We start from the raw sequence: 25,810 nt of genomic DNA, 5'->3' as shown, positions 1-25,810 counted from the left end.
TTAGCAAAATTAAAAGTTCCTACTTAAAATTTTGATTTTTCAAAAACTGCTTTTCTGCCAAAAAAAAATCATTCAGATGGAAAATTCCCAACCAGCTCTAATCATCACATTATAATATAAACAACATGATATTGTGATGCTAGTGCCATAATGGTATGACATCACAATAGAAAGTTACCACTGTCACTGATCCAGGACCTTTAGATGCATAATGTGTCCAAGACACCTTACTTCCCATAAGTTCATCATTAAAACGTGAGAGAGTGCATATGCAGAGTAGCCCATTACAGCTATCAGATTTAATGGGTCCCACTAAAAGCCTTGCAGAGTGGGGACCGGAGGAACTGATCCTAACATTGTAAAGTATTAATAATGAATATGTTTCATTTCATCTAAGTTACTTATGATGTGACAAGCAATGGGTGCCTGAGGTAAGGAGTTAAGAGACTTTCTTATGACTTCGGTGTGATGTTCAAAATAATGCTAAACAAACCTGTAGCATTTTCTATTTAATGAATGAACAAACAAGAAAAGCCATCTGGGACTTCCAAGTGCCATATGAAATATCACTGTGAAGAGTACCATTAGTGTAATTATTTTGTTACTTGTCAGAGTAAAGTTGCTCTACTTAGTGCTTTCTTTCCTCATGATCAGGGGGTTTTGCCACGTTTACTCTTATAAACTATGTGGTTTCATTCATTATTTTTATATGTCGCTGTGATATGGATTGATGCGCTCACAGTCAAGTACTGCCAAAGGCATAGAGCCTGACTTTCAGTCAGTAAGTATACACCTACACACAGGTATACCTGTAAATGCACTTCTAGATATGTGTCCATATGAGAGGTGTCTTGTCTTGCTCTATGTGCACTGGGCTTTTGGCCTGTTTATCCAGTGGTGCACTGTCACAGGGTGGCTGGCCCCTATAAAAGAAGCAGTTCCAGCTCCCTTGTGCCAGAATATATGCTCTTGCTTCAGCCAATTAACAGGGCAGGGGCAGCACCTGGGGGGCTATAAAAGACCAGGAAAGAGAGACCTGGTGAGTTAAGGAGCCAGAGTCAGGAGACTGGAGTAAGTCTCCAAGAAAAAATGGAGAGAAGAAATCTCTCTGCAGGCCTTCCCTGGAAAAAGGATGGAATTATCAGGAAGCCAGCAGTGGTCTAGCCTGTTTACTTTCAGGAGCCAGAGACAGTGCTGGGAGGCTGAAAGGGGCTGAGGCCTGGGAGAAGCAGAGGAAGATGCCTGATGACTCTTGACACTGGACAGCTGAAGCCAATGGGCCAGCCAGAGTGTGAGGAGGGATGCCGGGGCAGGGATGGAGAGCCAGAGTGTGGTGAGTGAAGCTGGAGCTCTATTTGATATATGGCTTGGATTACAGTGATTGGACTTGTAATGTGCCTGGGGTTTTCCCTTGTAATAAATAAATCCCACAAGAACTATGTTTATACTTGGACTATCTCTGTGACTCTGAAAGAGGGCAAGGGACATGTCATGTCTATCATGAGGCAGCTGAACACTCCGGGGGAAGAGAGGGCTGCTCTATGACACGCACCTGCAAATAAGGAACACAGAGGCACAATATGGTTCAAGTGTCCACCTCCACATCTACTGAAAATCAAACACTGGGGGAATATTTTAGTCATTCTTAAATATGCTACACAGTAGCGCTAAGTCACATGAACTAAACTTGCCAGGCAAAATTCTGTTCTTAGATGCACCCATGACCAATGAGGTCAACAGGGCTAGATGGATATAACATAGAAGAATCTGGACCATTGTTTGTAAAAAAAAAAAAAAAAAAAAAAAAAAGAGTCCACATTCTCTCACAATCCACTAACACTTAGGATATTTCAATACTCCAAAGAAAAATATGTCACTATGTGTTTTGCATTCACACTGCAATTACATTTGCACTGCAATGGCATCCACACAGCATTCCTAAAGCCCTGTCACACCAAGGACTGGGCTCCGCATAAAATTTGAGAAGGAGTCTCTGGGAGCTGTCTTTTCTATGATTACCTCAAAGTCCTGGTCATGAGTCTGGTTGTGATATTCCTATGACATTATAGGACTTGTATGTACAAGTCAATCCACACTTGTAAAGTGTATCTGTGTGTGCACTTTAACCATCACAAGAATTTTACCAGAAATGCTTGAGATTAAAAAGAAATATTAAATTAGCTGTCTGAGGACTAATTTCTGTTCTCTAATAAGTAGATTATCATGTATCTTATAAACCAGGTACTGCTCAGGCTGAGCAATTGAATTCTTTCCATTTTTCCTTTTCCTCTATGACTTCATGTAGATACTAGTGTCCTTGCAAAATTCAGGAGTCACCGCATGTACAGAGAGAGCTGGTCCTGGGCCACAGCACCAGGAGAACCACAGCAGTTTATTTAATATTCTGGATGCATCATTCTAAAAATTGAGGGCATGTTTTAAAAATTCCACCTTGCAATCATTTGTCATGCATGTGATCTAGCCCCTCAAAGCCTCCCCCATAGCAAGTCTTACTAATGGTGGTGCTCAAGATGAACATACACTAATGTTTTAAATTATTTTTTTCATATACAAGGTCTAGCTACAGACTACAGCCAAGGTAAATCTCTGTTCAGCTCTGCTGAAATGGGAGTCAATATGCCCCCTTTGAAACCATGGATGACTCATCTTGTTTTTGATGAGAGGTTATAAGACTGTGTGGCATGCCAGTGTGAACCAAAATTAAAATATATACTAATGTATGGCTTAGATACTAATGTGGTATGACTTATTGCAGAACATCTCAAGAACAAGAGGATCTCCATTCATATTCTGCTCTTAAAGGATCAGGAAACTAGCTTTCCTTAAGCAAAGTCCAAAGGGGTGTTTTTCTTAATCCAAATCCCAAAAGTAAGTCCACATTGTCACTCAGCTCACCAGTATTTCCTCAGCTCCACTCTTCTCCTATACTCCTGTGGCCCATGATGGCAGGCTCCTTGCTCCTCACAGAAACACTCTTTTCTAGGGTGACTCATTAATTGCCTCCACCTGGTCGGTCCTGTTATTATTTCATCACCACACTCACCGCAGGTAGCTGCACTCTTTCTCCTAATCATATGAAGAGAGTGAAGGCTCTCCTTCTCATTTTCTAGATGATGTCTATGAAGCCCAGCACAGACTCATACTAAAACATGACTTGTCTCTTTCAGAGGACAGACAAAGTTAAATATGTTTCTGCATGAATGTGAGAAATTCATATAAAGGATGATGAGCGTCTTTTTCCATTTTAGTAGTCATTCCTCCATTTCAATAGCATTTGGTGCCCAGCCTTGCTCCTGTTGAAGTCCTTGAAAAAAACTCCTAGGGATAAATGATTTTAAAGAAGCCTCTAGTATTGGTGCCTCAAATTCTGGGTGCCCAACTTGAAACATATTCAAGGGTCCTGAGCACCCACAACGACAGCTAAACTAAGATTCTGCACAGTGTTTTCACACTTTCCTTTTTGTCAGCCTGAGGAAAGTACCATTTCCTATTAAACATGCAGGTGAGAGCTTATTGGGAAGTCATCATGGGCTAGACCTTAGGGCATGGAATTTGCCAATTCGACAGCACTTGTTTCTGAGTTTGTGGTGCCATAAGGAACCAAGGATCAAAAGTCTGATGTACCACAACACTCTTAGCATGCCCACCAGGGCTTCATGCACGCTTGATAACTTCCCATGTATCAAGATGAGACTATAGCCATGAATGTGGCTGTGTAACAACTCTGGAGACCACAGCACCTGCAGAGGTCTGAGAGACTAGAACTTGCTGTGATGTAAACACATTGAAGCATATTGTATATCTGACTGATTTTGAAATGTTGGTAACTTGCAGATGAGTTTCTGTTGCATTTACTTCTGCTCAAGACTTGTGTGCTTATTTGCATTTTGATATGCTTTGAGTCAGGGATGAGGCCACAGTAAGCAAATCTGGAATTACAGTCTCTTTAAAACGAGAAGATGAAATGCATTGAACACCTACACGTGTAATCTGGAAAAATAATGCTGCAGAGTGTGTTCAGACTACTACCGATTGTGTTTACATATTAAGTAGCCTTTCAACATGACACTACAATGATGTGAAGGGCAATTCAAGCCCTTTCTAAACTCCTTCCGTGCTCAGTAGGAATCGTGAGATACAGAAATGGCCCTTCAGAGGGTTATGTATACGATGTATGAATATTCAAAATATTCGGCTGAAACTAGATTTAAGAGGCAGGGTGGCACTTCAAGAAAAATAAAGCAAAACTTAGTTGAGCAAGAAAGGTCTTAACAAGGATATTTGTCTTCTGGGAGAATATTAGATCTATTGTAAGGACAAGAAAATGGGAAGTTAGAAGAGCTATTTTTGATCACATTTGTTAAAGATTATTAAGCCTTTTGTGGTACCCCAAGAGTCCTTGGTGTCTTTGCTTTTGAAAATCAAGATGAATGAGAAAAAACGGTCTTGGCTGGCTCAAAACTGTCATCCAAAACAGAATTTTTGGTTTATTTGCTGATATGAAACACACTCAAAAGTACTTATTAAGCTTTCCAACACTAATTTATCCTTGCCTATATGAATTTTACATCTTATAATCTTTCCATACTTGATCACATGTAAGCTACCTGGCAAATGCATGTGATCAGTTGAGACTGTTGAACTAGCCTGGCAAACCAGTAGCTGTGTTGCACATGGCCATGCAGGAAGCTAGAGTTTAATTCTTTATCCCAGATTCTTACTCTCTAGACTGTCACAGACTGCATTGTTAAGGCATAGTTAGGTCCTGGGGAAGAGGAAGTTGACAGTGACCACTGCAGAACAACACATCCCAAACTTTAGGAACTGGTGTCCCCCCACCCACTGCACCCAACTAAGAAATGTTTCATTATACCCTCTCCCTACACGTTTTAAAATGTATTTATTTTTAAAATTAAGATCGAATTTTTTTCTAAAATATATGCCTTAGGTCAAACGGACATTAATTTAGGGAAGTCCTGTGGCCTGTGTTATGCAGGAAGTGTCAGACTAGATCTGAATGGTCCCTTCTGGCCATGAATCTATAAACATTTAATCCTAGCCTCAAGTCATTATGGCTATAACCATACCAGGAATAACAGCAAATAGTGAAGTTTTGAAAAACAAATTTTATAGAGGGTGTGACCATGCCTGGTGTGGGTCACAGCTGAGAATGCCAAATTCAGGACAGACTAATAAAAAACAGAGTAGTTACCCCCCAAACTAGTAGTGTTTCTAACATTAGAGTTCACCAAATCAATAGCAAAAGTGAGCTCCTGTATCAACTTACTGGTTATCAGAAAGACAAAATACAGTCCCCATTGGCCCACAGCCCCCATTGGCCAGGCACAGAGAACCGCAGCCAGTGGGAGCCGTGATTGGCCGAACCTGCAGATGCAGCGGGTAAATAAATCGGCCAGGGTCTTTCCCTGAACAAGCGGCATCCCAAGTTTGGGAAACACTGTCATATAGAGTTCTTCTAATCCCAAAGGATCAGTCACTTCCCCAGGTCAATATATAGTTCAGATCTTACCCAACAATCCTGCTTGTAGCCAATCCTTTAGTAGCTAAAAACTAAAGGTTTTATTTATATAAAAAGAAAATAAAAGCATTATTAATTGGTTAAAGGACTCATACATTACAACTGATTTCAGAATTTGCAGGTCAGGAAAATAGCAGTGATGTTAAATCGGCTATTTTGTAATAAGTGTCTGTGGTTCAAAAATTACATTGGGGGTCATCACTTCATTGTTCAAAGCTCTTCTTTGTTAAAAAATCATGTCCAGAAATCTGGAGCTGGAATGAAGACAAAGAGGTGATGTCACAGTTTCCTTTTATACTTTCAGCCCAAGTGCATGGAAAGATAGATCACATGTTCTTATCACATGTCCTTACATGCCTTGCTGAATCAGTGCTCTCTGAAATGTCTCCAGGAGGGGCTCATTGGGCAAGCCAATTGTCCTTAATGGGCCATCAACTGGCTTGCTAGCCTTGATGCAAATCCGACTTGGGGTGTCACCCAAGAAAACAATATGTTTGAGATACAAAATCATAGCCAACATTCATAACTTCATATACAAAGATGATACATGGATTTAAACAGGATAATACTTAGCAGTTTGTAACTTTTCCATTGATACCTTACATTGTTACCAGGGGGTTTTAGAACCCCCAACAGGGGCAACTTAACTATTTCACTCCAGGCAGTGTAAGGAATAAATCAACAGGAACACAGCACTTCCGTCTGATAAGATTCATGCAAGTAAGCATGCTCTTGTTTAGTAGATTTAAGTTTATTAGATTTAAGCACACACAAACATAAGCAATAGGATTAGAACTCCCAGATATTTACCTAACATCTGGAATGGTACTAAGTAATTAACAGCAGGTTTGCAGCGGCCAGTTGCTCACCCACCGTGGAAAAAGGATGTCAGGAAAAACGTCTTTCAAGATGGCTTCAGAGGACTGCTCCAAAGTACACGCTATTAGCTAACCTTTTATAACTAACTTCTACAAAAGATATAGGTCATAATGACTCCTATTATATCATCACTTTTCTAACTTTCAATAAACTTTGAATATCAGAGGCCTCTAGACTCAAGGTTTCTCAACCACCAAGGTTTTCAGACTCAGATGTTTACATGTTTATCCCCTCCTCCCATTCTGATTAGCAGAAACTGCCAGCTAGATTTGACCTTGCTTCTGAAAGCCTGTCTCCAAATTAACGCTTAACTATGTGATATTCTATTTCATTACTTCAGGGTGGCCGAATGCACATAATATGGTTGCAATTAGCTTGATCACATACTGGGATACACGCTTCAAAAATCCAGGGCAACAACATAACATATTTTAAACAAGGTTTATTGTAATTTTGTAACAGTGATGATTGTATTAGTTTAACTAGTTCTCTTCCTTTTTATATAGCATCTCAGAAGGACAACACTTTAGCATGTACTAACAATTCAATGTAATGAATGAGTCTATCCTACTGCTAAGAGATATTCCACATAAAGGTGAATTTGGGGAAATACACAGTAATCTTATGTCATTTTCAATCAAGAGATGATGGAGATGTTTTAGTTGTATCGCCACTGGGATAAAAGAGAGTCTCACAGAAATACAAAGATGAAAATACGATGAGAACTTCTTGGGAACTCCTTCAGAGACAGTCAAAATCTGCTGAGCTCCTGTCTAAGAGAAAGTCAGCCCTGGATATTGACACAGGAAAGGTCTATTAATTTGTCTTATAATGACTCATTCAGTGCTGCAGAGTCAACTGCAGCTTGGATGAATGGATGTGCGATTCATCTATTTTCTCTCTGTGGGTTGTCAGAAAAATTGTCCTGCAACCGAGTCTGAAGGTGCATCAGTTGCTGACTTATGAGTTTGTGATGGTTCCCAACCAACTCCTGCTTTTGGCAGCTTACACAGCCTTGAGAGAAACTGAGGAATTAACTCAGGGTAAGGACATCACAATTCACACTCCTCTTCCAATCATTAAACCTATATTGGCAGGGAAAGAGTTACCACCTGTTGTAGCACAAAAATTGACTATCCAAAGATGGGCACTTTACATACACCACAGGGTAGGTAGTGCAGACACTGCACAGAACCCCACTATGATTCAGGAATCCCTATGGAAAGTAGGAATGCCTGATGAATACCACCTACCTCCGATGGCCAAGGATGTTTGGTGAGGTGCCAGCTATGCCCGTTTTATACCATCCGTGACTTTAACCGCTAGGACACACTGTCCCTTCGTGGCGGGCAGCCCAGGCTAGGCTGACGGATGCCCCAAGGTCCTAAACACCCGTGACTTTAACTGCTAGAGCTCAGAGCTCCTTCGCAGTGGGCAGTCAACACTGACTGACAGGTGCCCCAATGGCAGCACTAAGAGCCTCTCCACACCCGTGACTTTAACTGCTAGAGCTCAGAGCTCCTTCGCAGCGGGCAGCCAGGATTGACTGACAGGCGCCCCAAGAGTTTGCCCCCGTGGAGGCGGCACAACTCAACGCTAGGCTCTTAGTACTCTCACCTAATGGCCAGGCTTTATAGCCAAAACGGCTGAGGTACTTTAATTGTGTTGGCTGCTTTACAATAAACCAGAGAAACAAGTCAGGCTTATGCACAAATGGTTACCAAAATTTATTAAACTAGATTCTAGTCATGTGGTTACAAAATTGCTAGTGCCTACTTATTTAAATGTAGAGATGTTACACACACAAACAAGTTACAAAACTGAAGCCACAATCCCAAAGAAAGAAAACAAAGTATAGAGCTCTATTTCAAAATATGTGTACACTAAAGATAGGAGATCAGGTGTGGGTGCTTCTTACCCTCCTTGCATCTCTCGATTCCAGCGGTGCCAAGCCAGGATCGGTCACTCAATTCCGCGGAAAGACGAATAAAGGACAAGGCTTAGGGACCCTCTTAGCTGCAGAAGCCTTGGGAGGCTGTCACTTATCTGACCAGCAAATAGATAGTGAAAAGCACTCAAAAATCATGGTGCTGTAGGTCCCATACTTATACCTCTGTACTCCTTTATTCTCTTTCTCCTTTCTTATGCCAAATTGGGGCTGGTCTGTCGGGGTGACGCCAGCTCTCGCAAGAGTAGTTTACACTTGCAAGGGAGAGAAACAATAAGTGTCGACTACTGGACATTCCTTTTATCAGGGTAAATATTTTCCCACCTAGGATGTTGGTGTGTGTGCATCACGCTATTTAGTAGGGGCTAAGAGCCATGTCTGTCACAGCTTCTCTGTCTGCTGGGAGCCTAATTGTTGTATATGTTCCCAGAGGCACATTGGAGCAGCACACCTGGGCTTCTCACAGCTTCAAAGGCTGTGCTGGAATTGATGTTAAGTGCCCTGTTGTTTTGGCTCCCTTGTGTTCCCAGCAATGCTGGTCTGAGAGGGGGGGCTGGCTGTCTAGTTACAGTGCTGCAGAGTCAACTGCAGCTTGGATGAATGGATGTGCGATTCATCTATTTTCTCTCTGTGGGTTGTCAGAAAAATTGTCCTGCAACCGAGTCTGAAGGTGCATCAGTTGCTGACTTATGAGTTTGTGATGGTTCCCAACCAACTCCTCAGTTTCCCTCAAAATCTTAAAGAGGAGGAAATTCCTCTTTGTGCCTGAGAAAGATCAATTTCACAGTTTTCTGATTAACGTTTCTACCCAGTCATGTGTGGCCAGAACATTCATATTTTGCCTCTGGAGAGAAAAGTTCAGCTCATTGAGATGTCAGAAAGATAGACTAGGCACACCACACAAAATGAAGTACTGAAGCCATCATCAGCAAGGGGCGATTGCTGATCATTCAGGAAAACATACACTCCTCCTGTCTCAGAGAGTCAAGTTAACACTTTACTTGATGACAGACACCTCACCTCATTGTGAAAGATAAGTTACTGGTGAAAGGAACCCATAGCATAATCACAAGCAATGTAAAAAGTCATGAACTCATTGGGCAGCCTTCAATGAAGTTCACAGCGTTAGCAGTTTCTGGATGCAGGTTTTCAGTTATTATCTCAGTAGCAGATATCTGGTGAACTGCATGAGAATGTGAAGCCAAGTCATTAGGTGCGGCTTTCCTGATCTCAGTGACCAGAATGGTAACCTTATTTGACCTTGGCACTATCAATCCAGCCTGCATCATCCTACGCCCACTAAATGTGGAAATGGTTGATTGCTTCTCAAAAAGTTTTGAATAAGCATTTTCCTGTTGTGCATCCTCACCCATCTTTACAAAAGAGCAAATCTTCAACAGAACCATTAAATCATAGAATCATAGAATATCAGGGTTGGAAGGGATCTCAGGAGGTCATCTAGTCCAACCCCCTGCTCAAAGCAGGACCAATCCCCAACTAAATCATCCCAACCAGGGCTCTGTCAAGCCTGACCTTGAAAATCTCCAAGAAAGGAGATTCCACCACCTCCCTAGGTAACACATTCCAGTGCTTCACCACCCTCCTAGTGAAAAAGTTTTTCCTAATATCCAACCTAAACCTCCCCCACTGCAACTGGAGACCATTACTCCTTGTTCTGTCATCTGCTACCACTAAGAACAGTCTAGATCCATCCTCTTTTAAACTCGTATCCCAAACACTGGAAGCGGCACAGCTCCAGTGACATCTGCTGACTCATCAAACTGAATTACTCCAGTGAGCAGTCACTTTTCCTGTCTTGAAACAGCTGCTCTCAGACATCCTTCACCACAAAGCATTGTTAGATTTGACAAAGGTCTTCTTCCAGCTGAAGAAGATTAGTCATAGCTACCACTGAAGCAAATCAAAGCTACTTTAATCGTCTATAATAGGGTTTTCCAAACTGTGGATTGAAACTTCTGCATGCATATATAGGTAGTCATGCAAAAAAAAATGATAATTCTGCAAAATTATAAATTAAAACAAAATAAACATCAGATATACAACACAAGCTCCATAATGCAGTGTCTCTTCAAGACCACAATAATGTTGTAAACTGACACTACCTCTGGATCACTGTAGATTAATTCAGGCATCAGGCTGCTAGAGTGTCTCTGCTGGGCTAATAAAACTGCATTAAGGCTGTATCCAGTGATGAGCTGCCAAAATCTGAAGAACCGGTTCCTTCACTCGCTCTGGGTCTTCAGCAGCACTGAAATACCTGCCGCCAAAGTGCCGCCAAAGACCCGAAGCGCCGCCAGGTGAGTGATTCTCAGCCAGGGGAGCCTCCCCAGCTGGGAGCTCAGGCAGGCCGGACAGGACAGTCCCGTGAGCCAAATGTGGCCCCCGGGCCAGAGTTTGCCCACCCCTTTAACAACCGGTTCTAGACCGGCTTCAAAATTTAACAACCAGTTTGCATGAACCAGCTCCAGCTCACCACTGGCTGTACCTCTGTATGTGCCTGGATTTACCTTATACAAAACAATACATGCTCCATTTACCTTATTTACTATGTTTAACATGAATTACAAGCATGCATGCATACAAACCGTGACATAATGTGTTACTGAACTGGACCACTGGATATGTGGGGATTGGTCCTGATTTGAGCAGGGGGTTGGACTAGATGACCTCCTGAGGTCCCTTCCAACCCTGATATTCTATGGTTCTATGATATGTACACAGCTCACTGCTGAGCCTCACCCAGACCACTCTGCACATGCTGTTTGCACTTTGGAGCTCAGTTCTGGCCAAGGGGTGATTCAGAAAGATTGATTATTCCAGAATAAGGACAGTAGCAAATTGTTCCAATGGTGGCTCAGAAACAAAGAAAAAAGTGAAGAAATACAATAACATAGATAAAATGTAAGATTTTACAACCATTGATTCAAAATGAAAGTATGTAGTTTGTTCTCAAGTGCAGGCTGCTCAGAGTGCGGCACCTTTGTTGTTGTTGCAACATTTAGAAACCAAACATCCATCACTGAAAGATAAACGTGAGGATTTTTTTCAGATGAAACTTGTCGCTGTGGGAAGAAAAAAAAAAACTAGGTTCAATTACTCAAGTTGGCAATATCAACACCAATGTCTTTTAGGCATCTGATTTGGTGTATCTATAAATCACACAACAGAGCAAAGGTGAATACTGTAGCAGAAAAACTTATTCTACCATGCACAATAGCAATTGTTTTGAAAGTTATACAGCCTGCACCAGCTTCCCAATTGGAAAAAAGAATGGATGCTCCAACACAGGATCTTGAGTGAAAGGGATAAAGCAGGAGAAAAATGGAGGAATTTCCATTGCTGAAGCCTCACTGACAGGTAAATAAAACAAACATTCTTCGTTGATGCCTCAGAACCGGAAGCAGGCTTCATGAAAATTTTCGATCTCCTACAGACAAAGCTGTAAGCTCCCCCTACAAAATATTTTTCCTAGATTTATGCAGAAATCTGGATGAATCTTTTACTACCTCAGGTACTACAGCTAAGTGATCATGATCAACAATCTTATAATGGATCTTAAACTGTAAAGTTCTGGTCAATGGATATTTTGTGGCCTACCACTAACCCGAAAGTGACTACCACATCCAATTCTTCTGCCGCATGTAGCTAATGTGTCTCACCGGTTACAAAAGCATGATAAGGTCACTAAGGATAAGAGAAGAATTACAAATACTCACATTTCTTGAAAACAAACAGGCTTGGAATTGTTCCAGTACTAGTCTCAGTTGAGGCTGATGGTAATAGGTAATTTCCAATTCAAAGAGTAATGTTAGCACTTTGTCAGCCTTTGGCTCCGTTGATTATTCTAAATTTAGATATGCTTGTTTACAGGAACAATAAAGGCAGGGAATTACTGGTCAGTACTAGAGCTTTATTTTTAATTTTCATATGCATGTATTTGAATTATGCTTCATAGTTTCTAAGCAGCTGCAGGACTAATTCCTGCCCCAGATACATATAAAACATAAACACCACATGTAATCATAAAGTAGACATATAGTTCTGTGTAAGATACTATTGATTTGTGGGGGAGGGAGAGCTCAGTGGTTTGAGCATTGGCCTGCTAAAACCCAGGGTTGTGAGCTCAATCCTTGAGGGGGCCATTTAGGGATCTGGGGCAGAAATTGGGGATTGCTCCTGCTTTAAGCAGGGGGTTGGACTACATGACGTCCTGAGGTCCCTTCCAACCCTGATATTCTATGATTTTAAAGCCCAGGTCCTTGGTAAGCAAGAAAACAATCAAAATCTGGCTGATAAAAAAGAAACAGCAAGTACCTCAGTGAGGTTAGATAAGCTCAAGTACCATCTGGTTCTAAATGCAGTGAGACTATAAAATATATGCCACTCATCTTTTTGTTGAAAGAAAAGGGGTTCATTCAGTTGCAACAACAAGTGGAATCTGTGAAGGAGAGGCATGTAGCAGTACAGTGCTGGGGAGTTGGAGTGACCCTTCTGAGGATAAAATCAGCATTCATGCAGAATCAATTTCTGACTCTGTCACTCAGTTTCATCCTGGATAAAGCCTAGCAGGATTCATGATACCTGCTGTTGCTTATGACAAAAAAAAGCTGAGTCTCTGGATAGTTGCTTGAACTTAATATGCTGCAGCATTTCTATTCCTAGCAGAAGTCCTTGCAGTAGGTATTTGAGATTTTCCTGGTCCAAAGACATTTTCCACCATGTTCATTTTAATAGATTTAGATCACAGCAAGAATAATGCAAGAGTCCTTGTCACACTGACAATTTCTGCTACAGCTGTTATGCTGATTGTGCCTGATAAGGGTCATATTATTGTCCAATCAATACCTACTCCCAACAGAAGAAACAGCGGATCATGATGCTTTGCCCCAGTCACTAAAGCAAATCCTTGCTGCCACATTTATAGCATATGTCACAAGTTAAAGTAGGGAGGAAGGGCTGCTTAGGCTTCTTTTGGTTCCTCAGCATGCAAATTACACTTATTTAAACTGCCTTACACACCACCACAGTGTGTGTAATTAAGCCTGACTATAAGGGACTGTAAAGAACTTACACCACCACCTTACAAATCATTTCTGTACAAATCAATTTGACCTGCTGTATCCAGGCCTGAAGAAGTTACAGTTTAAACATCCAATATCACCCAAGCAAATCTGTCCATGACATTTACTCTATGCTATTAATATGGGTATTGGTATAAAGCACCTGATTCTAGATCTAGCGGATTTTACATCCTAAAATAAAAACATAAGAATGGCCATACAGGTTCAGACCAGAGGTCCATGTAGCCCAGTATGCTGTCTTCTGACAATGGCCAATGCCAGGTGCCCCAGAGGGAATGAATAGAACAGGTACTCATCAAGTGATCCATCCCCTGTCGCCCTGTGATGGGTTCCCCCCGGGATGCCACCTGGAACTGGGGTACGACTGAGCCCCCCAGACCCACCAGCCTGGGCTACCTTTACACTGTACTGCTGTGACCAGCCTGCACTTTCACCAGCACACCCAGCTGCAGTTACATGCAGATGCTGTGACCAGCCCTGCACGGGAAGGCTTCAGCAAGGGAACTTCCCAGCTGCTCAGGCATGCCACCCACTGGAGTGTAAACCCAAAATTATACCATCTTGCACTGCACAGGGAAATGTATAGCATAAGCTCATGAAATTCGCCTCCTCCCTCAATGTGGAGAGGAATACACAACACCTTTCTTCCCCGAGTTCTGGCTCCCACATAGTGGTTTTAAATAAAGCAAAAATAAGTTTATTAACTACAAAAGATAGATTTTAAGTGATTATAAGGGATAGCAAACAGATCAAAGCAGACTACCCAGGAAATGAACAAAAATGCAATCAAAGCATAATATTCTAAAGAGATTGGACACGAATAGCAGATCCTCACCCGAAGTGATGATACAAGCAGGCTGCAGATCTTTAAGGGTCAAGCTGCACTTGCTTATAGCTAGAATCCCTAGTTGTTCCATTCACAGGCTAAAAATCCCTTTAGCCTGGGTCCAGCACTTCCCCCAGTTCAGTCTTTGTCCCTTAGGTGTTTCAAGGAGTCTCTTTGGGCGGAGAGTCAGTGAAGAACCAAGATGATGTCACTCTACTGCCTTATATAGCTTTTGCATATGGCGGAAACCCTTTGTTTCAAAGCTTGGTTTCCACGCCAGCCAGTGGAAAAATACTGCCATCCTAAGATGGAGGCCAGCACCAGGTGACCTGGTCACATGTCCCTGTAGTGTCACAGCAGCCATGATTTGGAGGCTGTCTGCAACATCCTCAGGAAAGCCCCCAAGTGAAAGATAAGCTTCTTCTAAGGCCTATTGTTTTCTCTAATGGCCCTTCCCCATCCAGCTTTTCAGAATGAAAGCATCTTGTCTAGTGGGCATTCTCCAGGTGTAAACACATTTGTAATATAGATAAATAGTCAATATTCCTAACTTCAGATACAAAAATGATACATGCATACAAATAGGATAATCATATTCAGTAAATTATAACTTTTCCATGATATCTCACATGACCTATCTTGCATAAAATACATCATAATTATATCATAATCATATCATAATATCACTATTAAGAATATGGGGTGCAGTGTCACATGCCCATTCCCAGCTTCTGGAAAACAGAGGCTAGGGACACCATCCTGGCTAATCATAACACTATGCTTTATAGACTGCTTTAGAAAATGTTTAGATTTTCTCTGAAAAGAGATGAGTAGTAATTTTTCTTTCATTCTACCTGTACATGGGACCTTTGAGGTAGAAGAACAGAAACATAACAAATATTATTTTTTTAAATTATAGCAATTTTCTAAAATATGTGACATCTAGCTTATGGTCTGATGTGATGTAAGGCTTTTTCCTGGCATGAAACTTGGGTGACCATATTACTAATAAGCATCAAATCTATGTATGCCATCACGTTTTGTATACAAATACACACCCCATATACATTTGTTCTGATTCCAGACAAGGGATCTATAGAGAGAGGTATAAAGGACAAAAGTTTCAAAAGTGATCACTGATTGTGTGCCTCAGCTTGGTTGAGGCAACTAAAATTTGTGACCACTTTTGAAAATTTGGCTGCATAATACTAGTATGAGAGTGACTATGTAACTCATTTTATTTAATATTAATGTGAACATGATTATGTTAATATCTGTGTCAGGGCCGGCTCTAGGTTTTTTGCCATCCCAAGAAAAAAATTTGCCACCCCAAGCTCCAAAAGCACAACTGCCCAATCAAAAAAAAAGGGGCAGCTGGAATGCTGCCCCTGGAATTGTGCCGCCCCAAGCACGTTATTGCTTTGCTGGTGCCTAGCATGGGCCCTGATCTGTGTTAATGCCTATGAACATGCACTGTGAAAACTAGATGTTTCCAGAAGCCTGAGCAAATTAAGTCTGAGCTGAATGTGTGTGCAGTTATTAAAATGCCGCTTCTTTTCTCCTGCCAAGGCTGACTGACACCTGAGTGCTTACTAAACATTACAGGAAGGGCTATCAGGAAATTTATTACTTCCCTCATCCCACTCCTCATTCAAATCCCTCCTGAAGACCCACTTGTACTGTGATTCCTATAAAAAAAAATAGCCAGCCAATGATGGAGTTCGGAGTTACTGAGCGTAGTCTTTATACCCTTTTGATGATACCACCACCACCACAAAAAAGCCACAATGAGTTTCAAATATTTTGCTCTACAAAAACACGGCCACTACTTATTTGTATGTTGCATTCTCTGCCTCTGCTCAACTCGCTTCCCCACACACACTTTTGTTGCTGTGTTTTAGTCATTTGGGCCCAGATCCAGCAAAATCGTTGCAAGTACATGAACCCCACTGCCAATGTGGAGCCCTACTAATTGAAACAGATGACTGACCACACACAATTTGTAGGATAGGGACTTCAGACAGTAAGTAGAGCTGGGTGAATAATGCATTTGTCAGTTCACTGTCAATTCAGAAAAAAATCAAAACAAAATTTAGTTTTGGATCAAACTCATAATGTTTTTTTTTTATTTTTAGCTAATTAAAAAAAATTTTCAGGTCAAATTAAACATTGTTTAACCCCAAATGAAATGTTTAATTTTAATTTCAAATATTAAATTAGTAATGTTTTTAAAAGGAAATTTCATCAAAACAAAAGTCACTTAAAATCAAAAAATTTAAACATGTCATTTTGAAAAGGTTGAAATGTTTAATTTTTTCAGAATTTTGAAAGGGAGGGTTGAAAGGAACTATTCAGTGAAATTGACATATTTGCAAAACCAGTGTTGGCAAATCTGCATTTTCGCCCCCAAAAAACAGTTTTGGTTGAAAAAAACCTCACACAGCTCGAATTGTAAGGTCTTTAGAACACAGCCCATGCCCCTTTTTTTTAATGTTGGATAGCATCAGGCACATTAAATGTGTTACCAGAAATAAACAACAATATACAAGTTTCACTCAGTGTGCAGAGAAAACAGCAACCAACTCATTTTAACAACACAGAAGACTAGACACAAACTGTGTTTGAATTTCTTGAAATATTTGAGTTGTAAATTCTGAAAGACCAAATTGAAAATGTTGATCAATACAATTAAATAGACTTCATAGCTCTTTCCAGTATTTCAACCACAATTTTATCGTTAGCAAAGTTTCTTATTTAATATTTACAAATGCTACTGAAGTGCTGAACAAGTATGACTAATTCCAAGCTATATGCATCAGGTAGTTACCTACCCTATGATAGGTTTATCAAGCACAGATAATCACTGTTCCCAATACAAACAGTGGGGGGATTACTTTTTGTTTGTACATGCAGTGATTATAATACATGTAAGAAAGAAGATACGAGGAAATCATTGGCTTCTAGCCTTTGTGAGCATTTATAACACACATTAGGATAAATGGGAGTTATGTATGTGCATCAAGGGAAAAATACACCACTTTGTATGCAAATTAAATTTGCCTAGCTTTAGCCTGTTTTCTTGTTAAAAAGTACTTCGGCTCAGATTTTAAAGAATCTTATTAGATGTTTCACTCAGCACAACATTCACTAACTGACTTAGGTGCCTACGTCTCATTTTAAAAAGTGTTTTAGGTGCCCTAAGGGCCTAAGTCCTATTAACTTTTCAAAAGTGATTCAGGGGCTCTGTGTGTGTGTGTGAAGAATTTTTTGTTTATATGTATATATACTTTGGACACACAGAGGAGAGAGAACTGTTTATATCTGGGGTTCCAGGCAAGTTTGTACTTAGGTGGCTAGCCCAAGCTACTGCTCATGCTACCCCCAGCTACACTACTATTTTTAGCACTGGAGCTGGAGCAGAGCTAGCACCTGTCTGTCTACTCACACAGAGCAGCACCCTCCCAGCTGCAGTGTAGACATACTTTTTCAAAAGTGACTTAGGCAATTAGGAGCCCAAGTCTCACTGAAAGGAAGGCTTCTATGTCTAAGTCACTTCTGAAAAAGAAACTTAGGTTCTAAAGCCCGTTAGGCATTGCAACGTTGAACCTAGTGACAGAGGATGTGGAAAAAGCTAATGTACTCAATGCTTTTTTTGCCTCTGTCTTCACGAACAAGGTCAGCTCCCAGACTACTGCACTAGGCAGCACAGCATGGGGAGGAGGTGACCAGCCCACTATGGAGGAAGAAGTGGTTCGGGACTATTTAGAAAAGCTGGACGAGCACAAGTCCATGGGGCCAGATGCACTGCATCCGAGAGTGCTAAAGGAGTTGGCGGATGTGATTGCAGAGCCATTGGCCATTATCTTTCAAAACTCATGCTAATTGGGGGACGACTGGAAAAAGGCCAACGTAGTGCCCATCTTTAAAAAAGGGAAGAAGGAGGATTCTGGGAACTACAGGCCAGTCAGCCTCACTTCAGTCCCTGGAAAAATCATGGAGCAGGTCCTCAAGGAATCAATTCTGAAGCACTTAGAGGAGAGGAAAGTGATCAGGAACAGTCAGCATGGATTCACCAAGGATAAGTCATGCCTGACTAATCTAATTGCCTTCCATGACGAGACAACTGGCTCTGTGGATGAGGGGAAAGCAGTGAACGTGTTATTCTTTGACTTTAGCAAAACTTTTGACATGGTCTCCCACAGTATTCTTGCCAGCAAGTTAAAGAAGTATGGGCTGGATGAACAGACTATAAGGTGGATAGAAAGCTGGCTAGATTGTCGGGCTCAATGGGTAGTGATCAATGGCTCCATGTCTAGTTGGCAGCCGGTATCAAGTGGAGTGCCCCAAGGGTCGGTCCTGGGGCGGGTTTTGTTCAATATCTTCATTAATGATCTGGAGGATGGCGTGGGCTACACCCTCAGCAAGTTTGCAGATTGCACTAAACTGGGAGGAGTGGTAGATATGGTGGCAGGTAGGGATAGGATACAGAGGGACCTAGATAAATTAGAGGATTGGGCCAAAAGAAATCTGATGAGGTTCAACAAGGATGGAAGAATCCAATGCACCGCTACAGACTAGGGACCAAACAGCTAGGCAGCAGTTCTGCAGAAAAGGACCTAGGAGTTATAGTGGATGAGAAGCTGGATATGAGTCAACAGTGTGCCCTTGTTGCCGAGAAGGCTAACGGTATTTTGGGCTGTATAAGTAGGGGCATTGCCAGCAGATTGAGGGACGTAATTGTTCCCCTCTATTCGACATTGGTGAGGTCTCATATGGAGTACTGTGTCCAGTTTTGGGCCCCACACTGCAAGAAGGATGTGGAAAAATTGGAAAGCATCCAGCAGAGGGCAACAAAAATGATTAGGGGACTGGAACACATGACTTATGAGGAGAGGCTGAGGGAACTGGGATTGTTTAGTTTGCAGGAGAGAAGAATGAGGGGGGATTTAAGAGCTGCTTTCAACTACCTGAAAAGAGGTTCCAAAGAGGATGGATCTAGACTGTTCTCAGTGGTAGCAGATGACAGAACAAGGAGTAATGGTCTTCAGTTGCAGTGGGGGAGGTTTAGGTTGGATATTAGGAAAAACTTTTTCACTAGGAGAGTGGTGAAGCACTGGAATGCATTACCTAGGGAGGTGGTGGAATCTCCTTCCTTTGAGGTTTTTAAGGTCAGGCTTGACAAAGCCCCGGCTGGGATGATTTAGTTGGGGATTGGTCCTGCTTTGAGCGGGGGGGGGACTAGATGAGCTCCTGAGGCCCGCCCCCCGATATTCTATGATTCTATGATTGCAATGCCTAAATACCTTTTAAAATCTAAGCCTGTAGCAAAACCACCCCAGGTGGTAATAGTCACTGAGGAGCTGTATATGTATGATTTTTCCCATCACCCATATCAAGATAAGTAACTAATTGAAATGGAAGAAGTTAGGAACAAGAAAAATCAAATCCATAAACAAATTCTCAATAACATACACAGGATCTTAATTTAGCCACTACTTCTGTGGCAAGAACCCCTGATTTTGCAGCAAATTAACATTTCTATTTCAAATCAAAATAAACTAAGCACAGCAAATATCAAAGAAATATTGCCACCTTTCTGGTGAACTTTCTTGGTTCTCAAGTCACAGTGAACAGTTCTCTCCCTTCTGTTTGACCAAAATTGGAAACAAAAAAAAAAAACCATTTTCTTAACAGGCGCAAAACAAAATATGAGAAATAAGCTCCTGAGTGCCAGATTCACTTCTGAAACTTAATAGGTCTTAAGTCCTTAGGAGCCTAAATCCCGTTGAAAATAAGTCTTAGGCTGCTGGCGCTTTTGAAAATGTTATCTACAGACTCTAGACTTAGCAGTCCCATCTCTGGTATTTTTAATGTGTATTTTTAATGTTCCATTCTGCAATGAAAAGTGATTGAGCTGTGGAAGTAGGCAGTAATTGCTTCCCTCCATAAATGAGTAATTCTAAATAGATTAATAATTACTGACCCATTTCAAATTTTATCTACAGTAGGTAAATTACTAGAAAGGTAAATTACCAGAATGACTCCTCTATAATCAAGGGTATTATTTGCTGAAAATGTTTATTACCAGCAGCACAATATTCATTGAGCAGCTACAGCAATGGTGACAAATTGATAACTATACTCCTATGGATTCTATTTATTATTAACAATCATAATAATATTATGATTGTTAATTACTTTTATACTGCCATACATTTACACAGTGCTTTACAAAAACACAATTGAATACCTTGGGCCAAGGTATTCTTTGGATAACTCCCGTAATATTCAACAGGTTGAATCAGGCCCACTCTTTACTCCAAATACTTCACAATCCACAAAGACTAGGGCGTACGACAGCTCAGTAAGAGATGATTTGGGGAATGAATAGTGAGGATTGAAAAGTAGGAAGGATTCCTGAACTAAATATTTATTTAAGGAGGGATAGGAAAGGAGAAGAGGCTGACAGGCAAAGGGCATAAGTGAGGTAACACAATAGAAGGAGTGACATGGAAATGGAGAGTAAAAGATAAAGGAAACGGTAAAAGGTAAAGAACTGAGAGTAGGAAATGAGAGACTGTGCGGGGACATGAAAGCAGAGATAGAGGCAGAGACAAAGCTAAACTGGAGCAGCAGTAACAGTGTGGACACACAAAACTGATGATTGAACAATTGGGTTTAAGCAATTGGCTGATATATCACCAGTTGATTTCTCTAATGTGGACAGGCCTATATTGCCATGAAATGTACTAGACTGATAGTTCTGAAGTCCTCACTTAGTTTCACTATGCCCCAGCATAGTTCCACCCCCATGCTGAGCCCCTCCCCACTGCATGCATCCACCCCCACACAGGCCCCTCTACAGGCCACAAAACCCATGCAGCAGCGAGAAGTGCATGCAAAATGCACAAGAAAGGAGAACATACCAGGGGACATGCAAAATTAGGGGATTATTCTGATGGCACCGTTTGCACTGTTCAATGTTTGGTTTATACACTTTGTTTTGTTCGTGTTATTTCAGTGTTCTAGTAGCAGATGGCCTGCCTGGCAGCACTTTAATATTGTCATTTTTGTAATTCAAATAAAGTCTTTTATTTTATTAAGAAAATGTACTGCCATCACTACATCACATCTTATCATGTGTACTTGGAATAATAAAGATAAACTCAGAGTGAGGCACGAAAGATGTATCCCAACATAATTCCTAAATACATCATTGGACAGCTATCAATAATGTAAATGCAGTTTTCTCCCATTATATTAATAGTCATAGCATCCAAAACAAAAATTCATGACAATCAATACCTTTCTCCGTTTACTGTGACAGAAACACCCCCCCTCATTTCACTGAGTGATGTGACAGTACCTCGTTTACTGCAAATGTTGATGTACAAAAAACATTCATAAACATACTATTCTCCCTCTTCCTTTGGCCCATGCAAGTCCATAATATGAGAGCACAGAGCCGCCTTGATTTTGGTTGCTTGGGTGCATCCTGCTCCAGCTGTGAGGAGTGCACTTTCTGGTTGAGTGTAACATTTGAGCAATCCATTACTGACATCAGCCCACTCTGAGGCAAATGGCTCACCTTTGGTTTCACCCAAAGATTGCAAGCCACAATAACACAGACTGCATTTATAACACTGGAACCTTTAGACAACCAATGTATTTCACAGAAGATACCACAACCACCTCACATGTGGTAATAACTTTCAGTCACTAGCATTGCTGCTTAGGGTGAATTTGAACTTGGCCCCAGAGATGAAAGTCTCAATGCTGTTCACCAACAACAGTGCACAATTTTAAAGTCAGACAATTTTAAAGTTTGTTCCTGCTTTCACTAGTTTAATGCCACTGACTTCATGGGAGTTACTCCTAAATTACACCAGAGCAACTGTGAGGAGACTCAAAGCCATATGGGAATTCAGGAGTAACTTCACTGAAAGTTAATGGAACTATGCTGATGTAAAATAACTGTGAAAGAAGAATCAGACTCTTGGACTTAATTTCACTATTGCAAGCTGCCTTTTATCATATCCAGAAAGGTAATGGAAATCAATGTAAATAAAAATAGGAATGATTATCTGTTGCCAGCAGCTTAATTACTGTCATGCAAAACCAGAGTAATGCATGAAATGTAATGGATGATTTACAGTTCCTAGAAATTAAGAGTATATTTTATAAGATAATAAAGGTAAACTATCTAATTTACAGCGCTTCTGTACAACATTTGGGGAAATTACTATCTCAGACAATAAGTGAATGACTTAGGGCAGGAGGAATCAGAAGCCAGGTGACATTTCAATCTCAGCACAAAATGAAATGGAATTTTAGACAACCACATGTTATTCTGTTTTGAAATGATCTGCCATAAGGAGGTTTTGTGAACAGGAAGCTGCTTTCCAAAGTGTGAAAATGTTGTCATGTAACACTGAGTTCCTAAAATTCTTTTATTCATGCAATGAAATATGGGTACTTCGAGGTAATTTTCTTTATCCGTCAACACTACAGTTAATATTGACAGATCCAAAATAATCAGTATAGTAAAGAAGACCTTTGTGCACTGCCAGAGAGGAGGAACCATTCTCACAAGCTATCAGATGAATATTGAAGTCAACCAAGACAATAACCTTGAGTATCTCCAACACAAGGCCTCAACCCTCAGGACTCAGTTGGGTCAGAGAGGAAACCAACAATGAAGCACATCAGCCTGAACACCATCATGATTCCTAATTTAATTCCACCTTGTGACTCTCACATTTGGCTTACACACCTAAATCAATTTTTGGGTGGGACACCTCTTGCTTTGGAAGTGATGGCATAGCTACATCTTCTTTGTGTTCAATCTGTAGAAAGGAGAGCTACTAAAGGCCCAGTCATCCAGTATCAGTAATGTCAAACAAAAGCCATGTCCGTAAAAGCAAGTGTCTCATCCATGATTAATCACAGACATTGGTGACCATTAAACCTTGTATTGAACAGCATGAACTGCAGATTATGGACCAGAAATGGTTATAACCCAGATGATGAGATCAGTGGAACTGACAATAAACGTACCAGGCCCAAGTCTTTTTCTATGTCATCTCCTTACGCCCATCACGCAACAGATTAAAGGTGTCAAATCTCAGAGTCACTATGCTCCCACCTCATTGCTCCAAATCCCCAGCCTATACCAGTGCTGCCCAATTCTCTCAGCTTCCATACTGTGGCTATATCTCAATTGTCACACTGACACAGCAGACCATTTAAATAAGGACCATCTAGTGTCACAGACAGCTAGAGCCCAAACGTAGTATATTTTACAATGTGGTAGGGAAATAGTGTATAGTCCTAGCTCTCTCCAAATATTCAGCCCCCAAACTAGACTGGTTGTCCACACCAAACATCTTCCCACCCAGCTCCAGTTGATCTCACACCACCATGGTAATAAAGAAACATCACACACCCGCATTTTCCCTGCCATTGAACTTGAGCAAAATCTGAATGAGAAACAAGATAACGGACACAGGAATGCATCAGACCAGTAAAACATCACAATAGGCACAACTGCTGAAAATGAGGAGGGCATATCTCCCTTCGTACAGCCACAGGATTAATATATTTTCACTGCTACCAGTTTTGCTCAAGCCACATGTCACCTGACCTAAATTCCAAAACAAACAAACACACACACACACACACACAGAGCAAGATGTAAGTACCGCTTTGTACATAGATGGCTGCAAAGGGGAAGCAGACCAGCAGAGTCTCTGAATCGCACAGATGAGGTAGAGAGCTTCCTCTCCAGGAAGTAGTGAAACACTGAGTACCAGGCCACAATAAACGTGTGTGCGCCTCTTTTGTTTTTCAGACACACACGAGTTAAATCCAGGTTCATTGTCTGCCTCATATGGAAATTAGCTAAAACTGCCATGGGTAATCTGCAGCCATTTGAGGAGTTAACTCCAGAGATAAACTGGGATCAAGTCTGCATTTGTATTCTACCAGCACTTAAACAGAGAACAAGGGGAACAGAACCATGAAACAAACAAACTAAAACAAAAAAAGATGAGCTCTATGATTCTGCCATGCTGAATAAAACATGGCTATACATGCTTTGTGTCCTGGGTCTGTGCTTTAAGCTGTACCCTGTTGGTTCTATAGCCAACTGCTCTGAAGCTAAAGCCTCCACTTTTAAGACTTGCAGAAAAAAATCTAGCTAAAGCGTGGCAATATTACGCTAGATAAGATAAAAAACAGAAGTAAAGAAAAATATAGCAAACTGCCAATCAACAATTCTTACCTGAGTCATCCAACATGCTGGAGTCTCTGGGATGAGACTGTTATGGGAACTCAATAGGTGGGGGAATTTGATGGGTCAAAAATGAAAGGAAACAGTCCCAGAAGCAAGCAGGGGGTGGGGGTGGGAGACATTGACAGAGGGACACCAAGTAGCTCCTCCTCACCCTTGGAGTCTCTGGCACCCACTGGCCAGCTGGGGGGGAAAGAGGCTGATTGGCCAGCATTCCTCAGCTCCCAGGATTTAACCAAGAACCGTAACGCTATGGCAGTTCTTTTGGCTCTGATACAGCAGAGAAAGGGTTAGTCACCATTCCGGCAGCAACAGAATGCAAAGGAATACAGATAAAGGCTCTGGGGCCCTTCTCCCACGGGTGGAGAGTCTGCCCTGGCAGTGGTGACTCTGTCCAGCTGTGAGGGTCATACCCCTTCCCCCCCAGCATGGAGGATCCCTCTGCTATCAGAGCTGGAGGAATTTCACAAGGGCTCCCTCCCCCCACCCTCTCTGTTTGGGGGAGGGAGGCCAGGGCTACATGGGGAAGCTGACGAGGCTTCTGGGTCCTGAGATGGTGCAGCCCATGTTAAGCCTGAAATTGTGGCTTTCTCCCATTCCTGCCCCACCCCCACAGCTCATGGGAGGAGAGGACAGAAGATACGTGGGATCACTATTGTGGTGGTAAGGACAGGACGGCACAGCCAGTACCAGGTCCATTGGCACAGTCTCCCACCCCCACTCCTGTGTTCGTGGGAGGGGAGACCATGGACATATCTCAGCTACCACAGAAGCACACTGCTCCTTATGTCCTACTATACCCTCTCTTCCCATATGGGGCTTCGGCCAAGGGTGTGGCCAGAAGGCTTGTGAATTCCTGCTTCAGGAGCCACTCTGAGGGAGCCAGGCAGAATAACCACTCCCTTCCCCTGCTCTCTTGGGGTGGGGCACAAGTAGTAGGGTTGTCCTCCAGTTGGCACTGCCTTACTAGAGGCACTGAAAATGTTGGCCTTAGAGGTGGGTGAGGATTCATTTGGGCAGCTTTGCCAAGGAATTGTGGGCCTGGGATTGCTGCCTCATGGGGGAGGATGTGTTCAGTCTTCACAGGAATAGAGATCAAGCAAGGATCAGTGGTCCTCAACCAATGCGGATGAAGAGTTGCAGGATGAGGGGAACAGTGGGCAGGAGCCAGGACACTGGCTGGAACAATTCGCTTTGTGGATAG

The sequence above is a fragment of the Caretta caretta genome, chromosome 1 (assembly GCF_965140235.1).
Source record: "Caretta caretta isolate rCarCar2 chromosome 1, rCarCar1.hap1, whole genome shotgun sequence".
NCBI lineage: Eukaryota > Metazoa > Chordata > Testudines > Cheloniidae > Caretta > Caretta caretta.
This window is presented reverse-complemented; position numbering follows the sequence as displayed.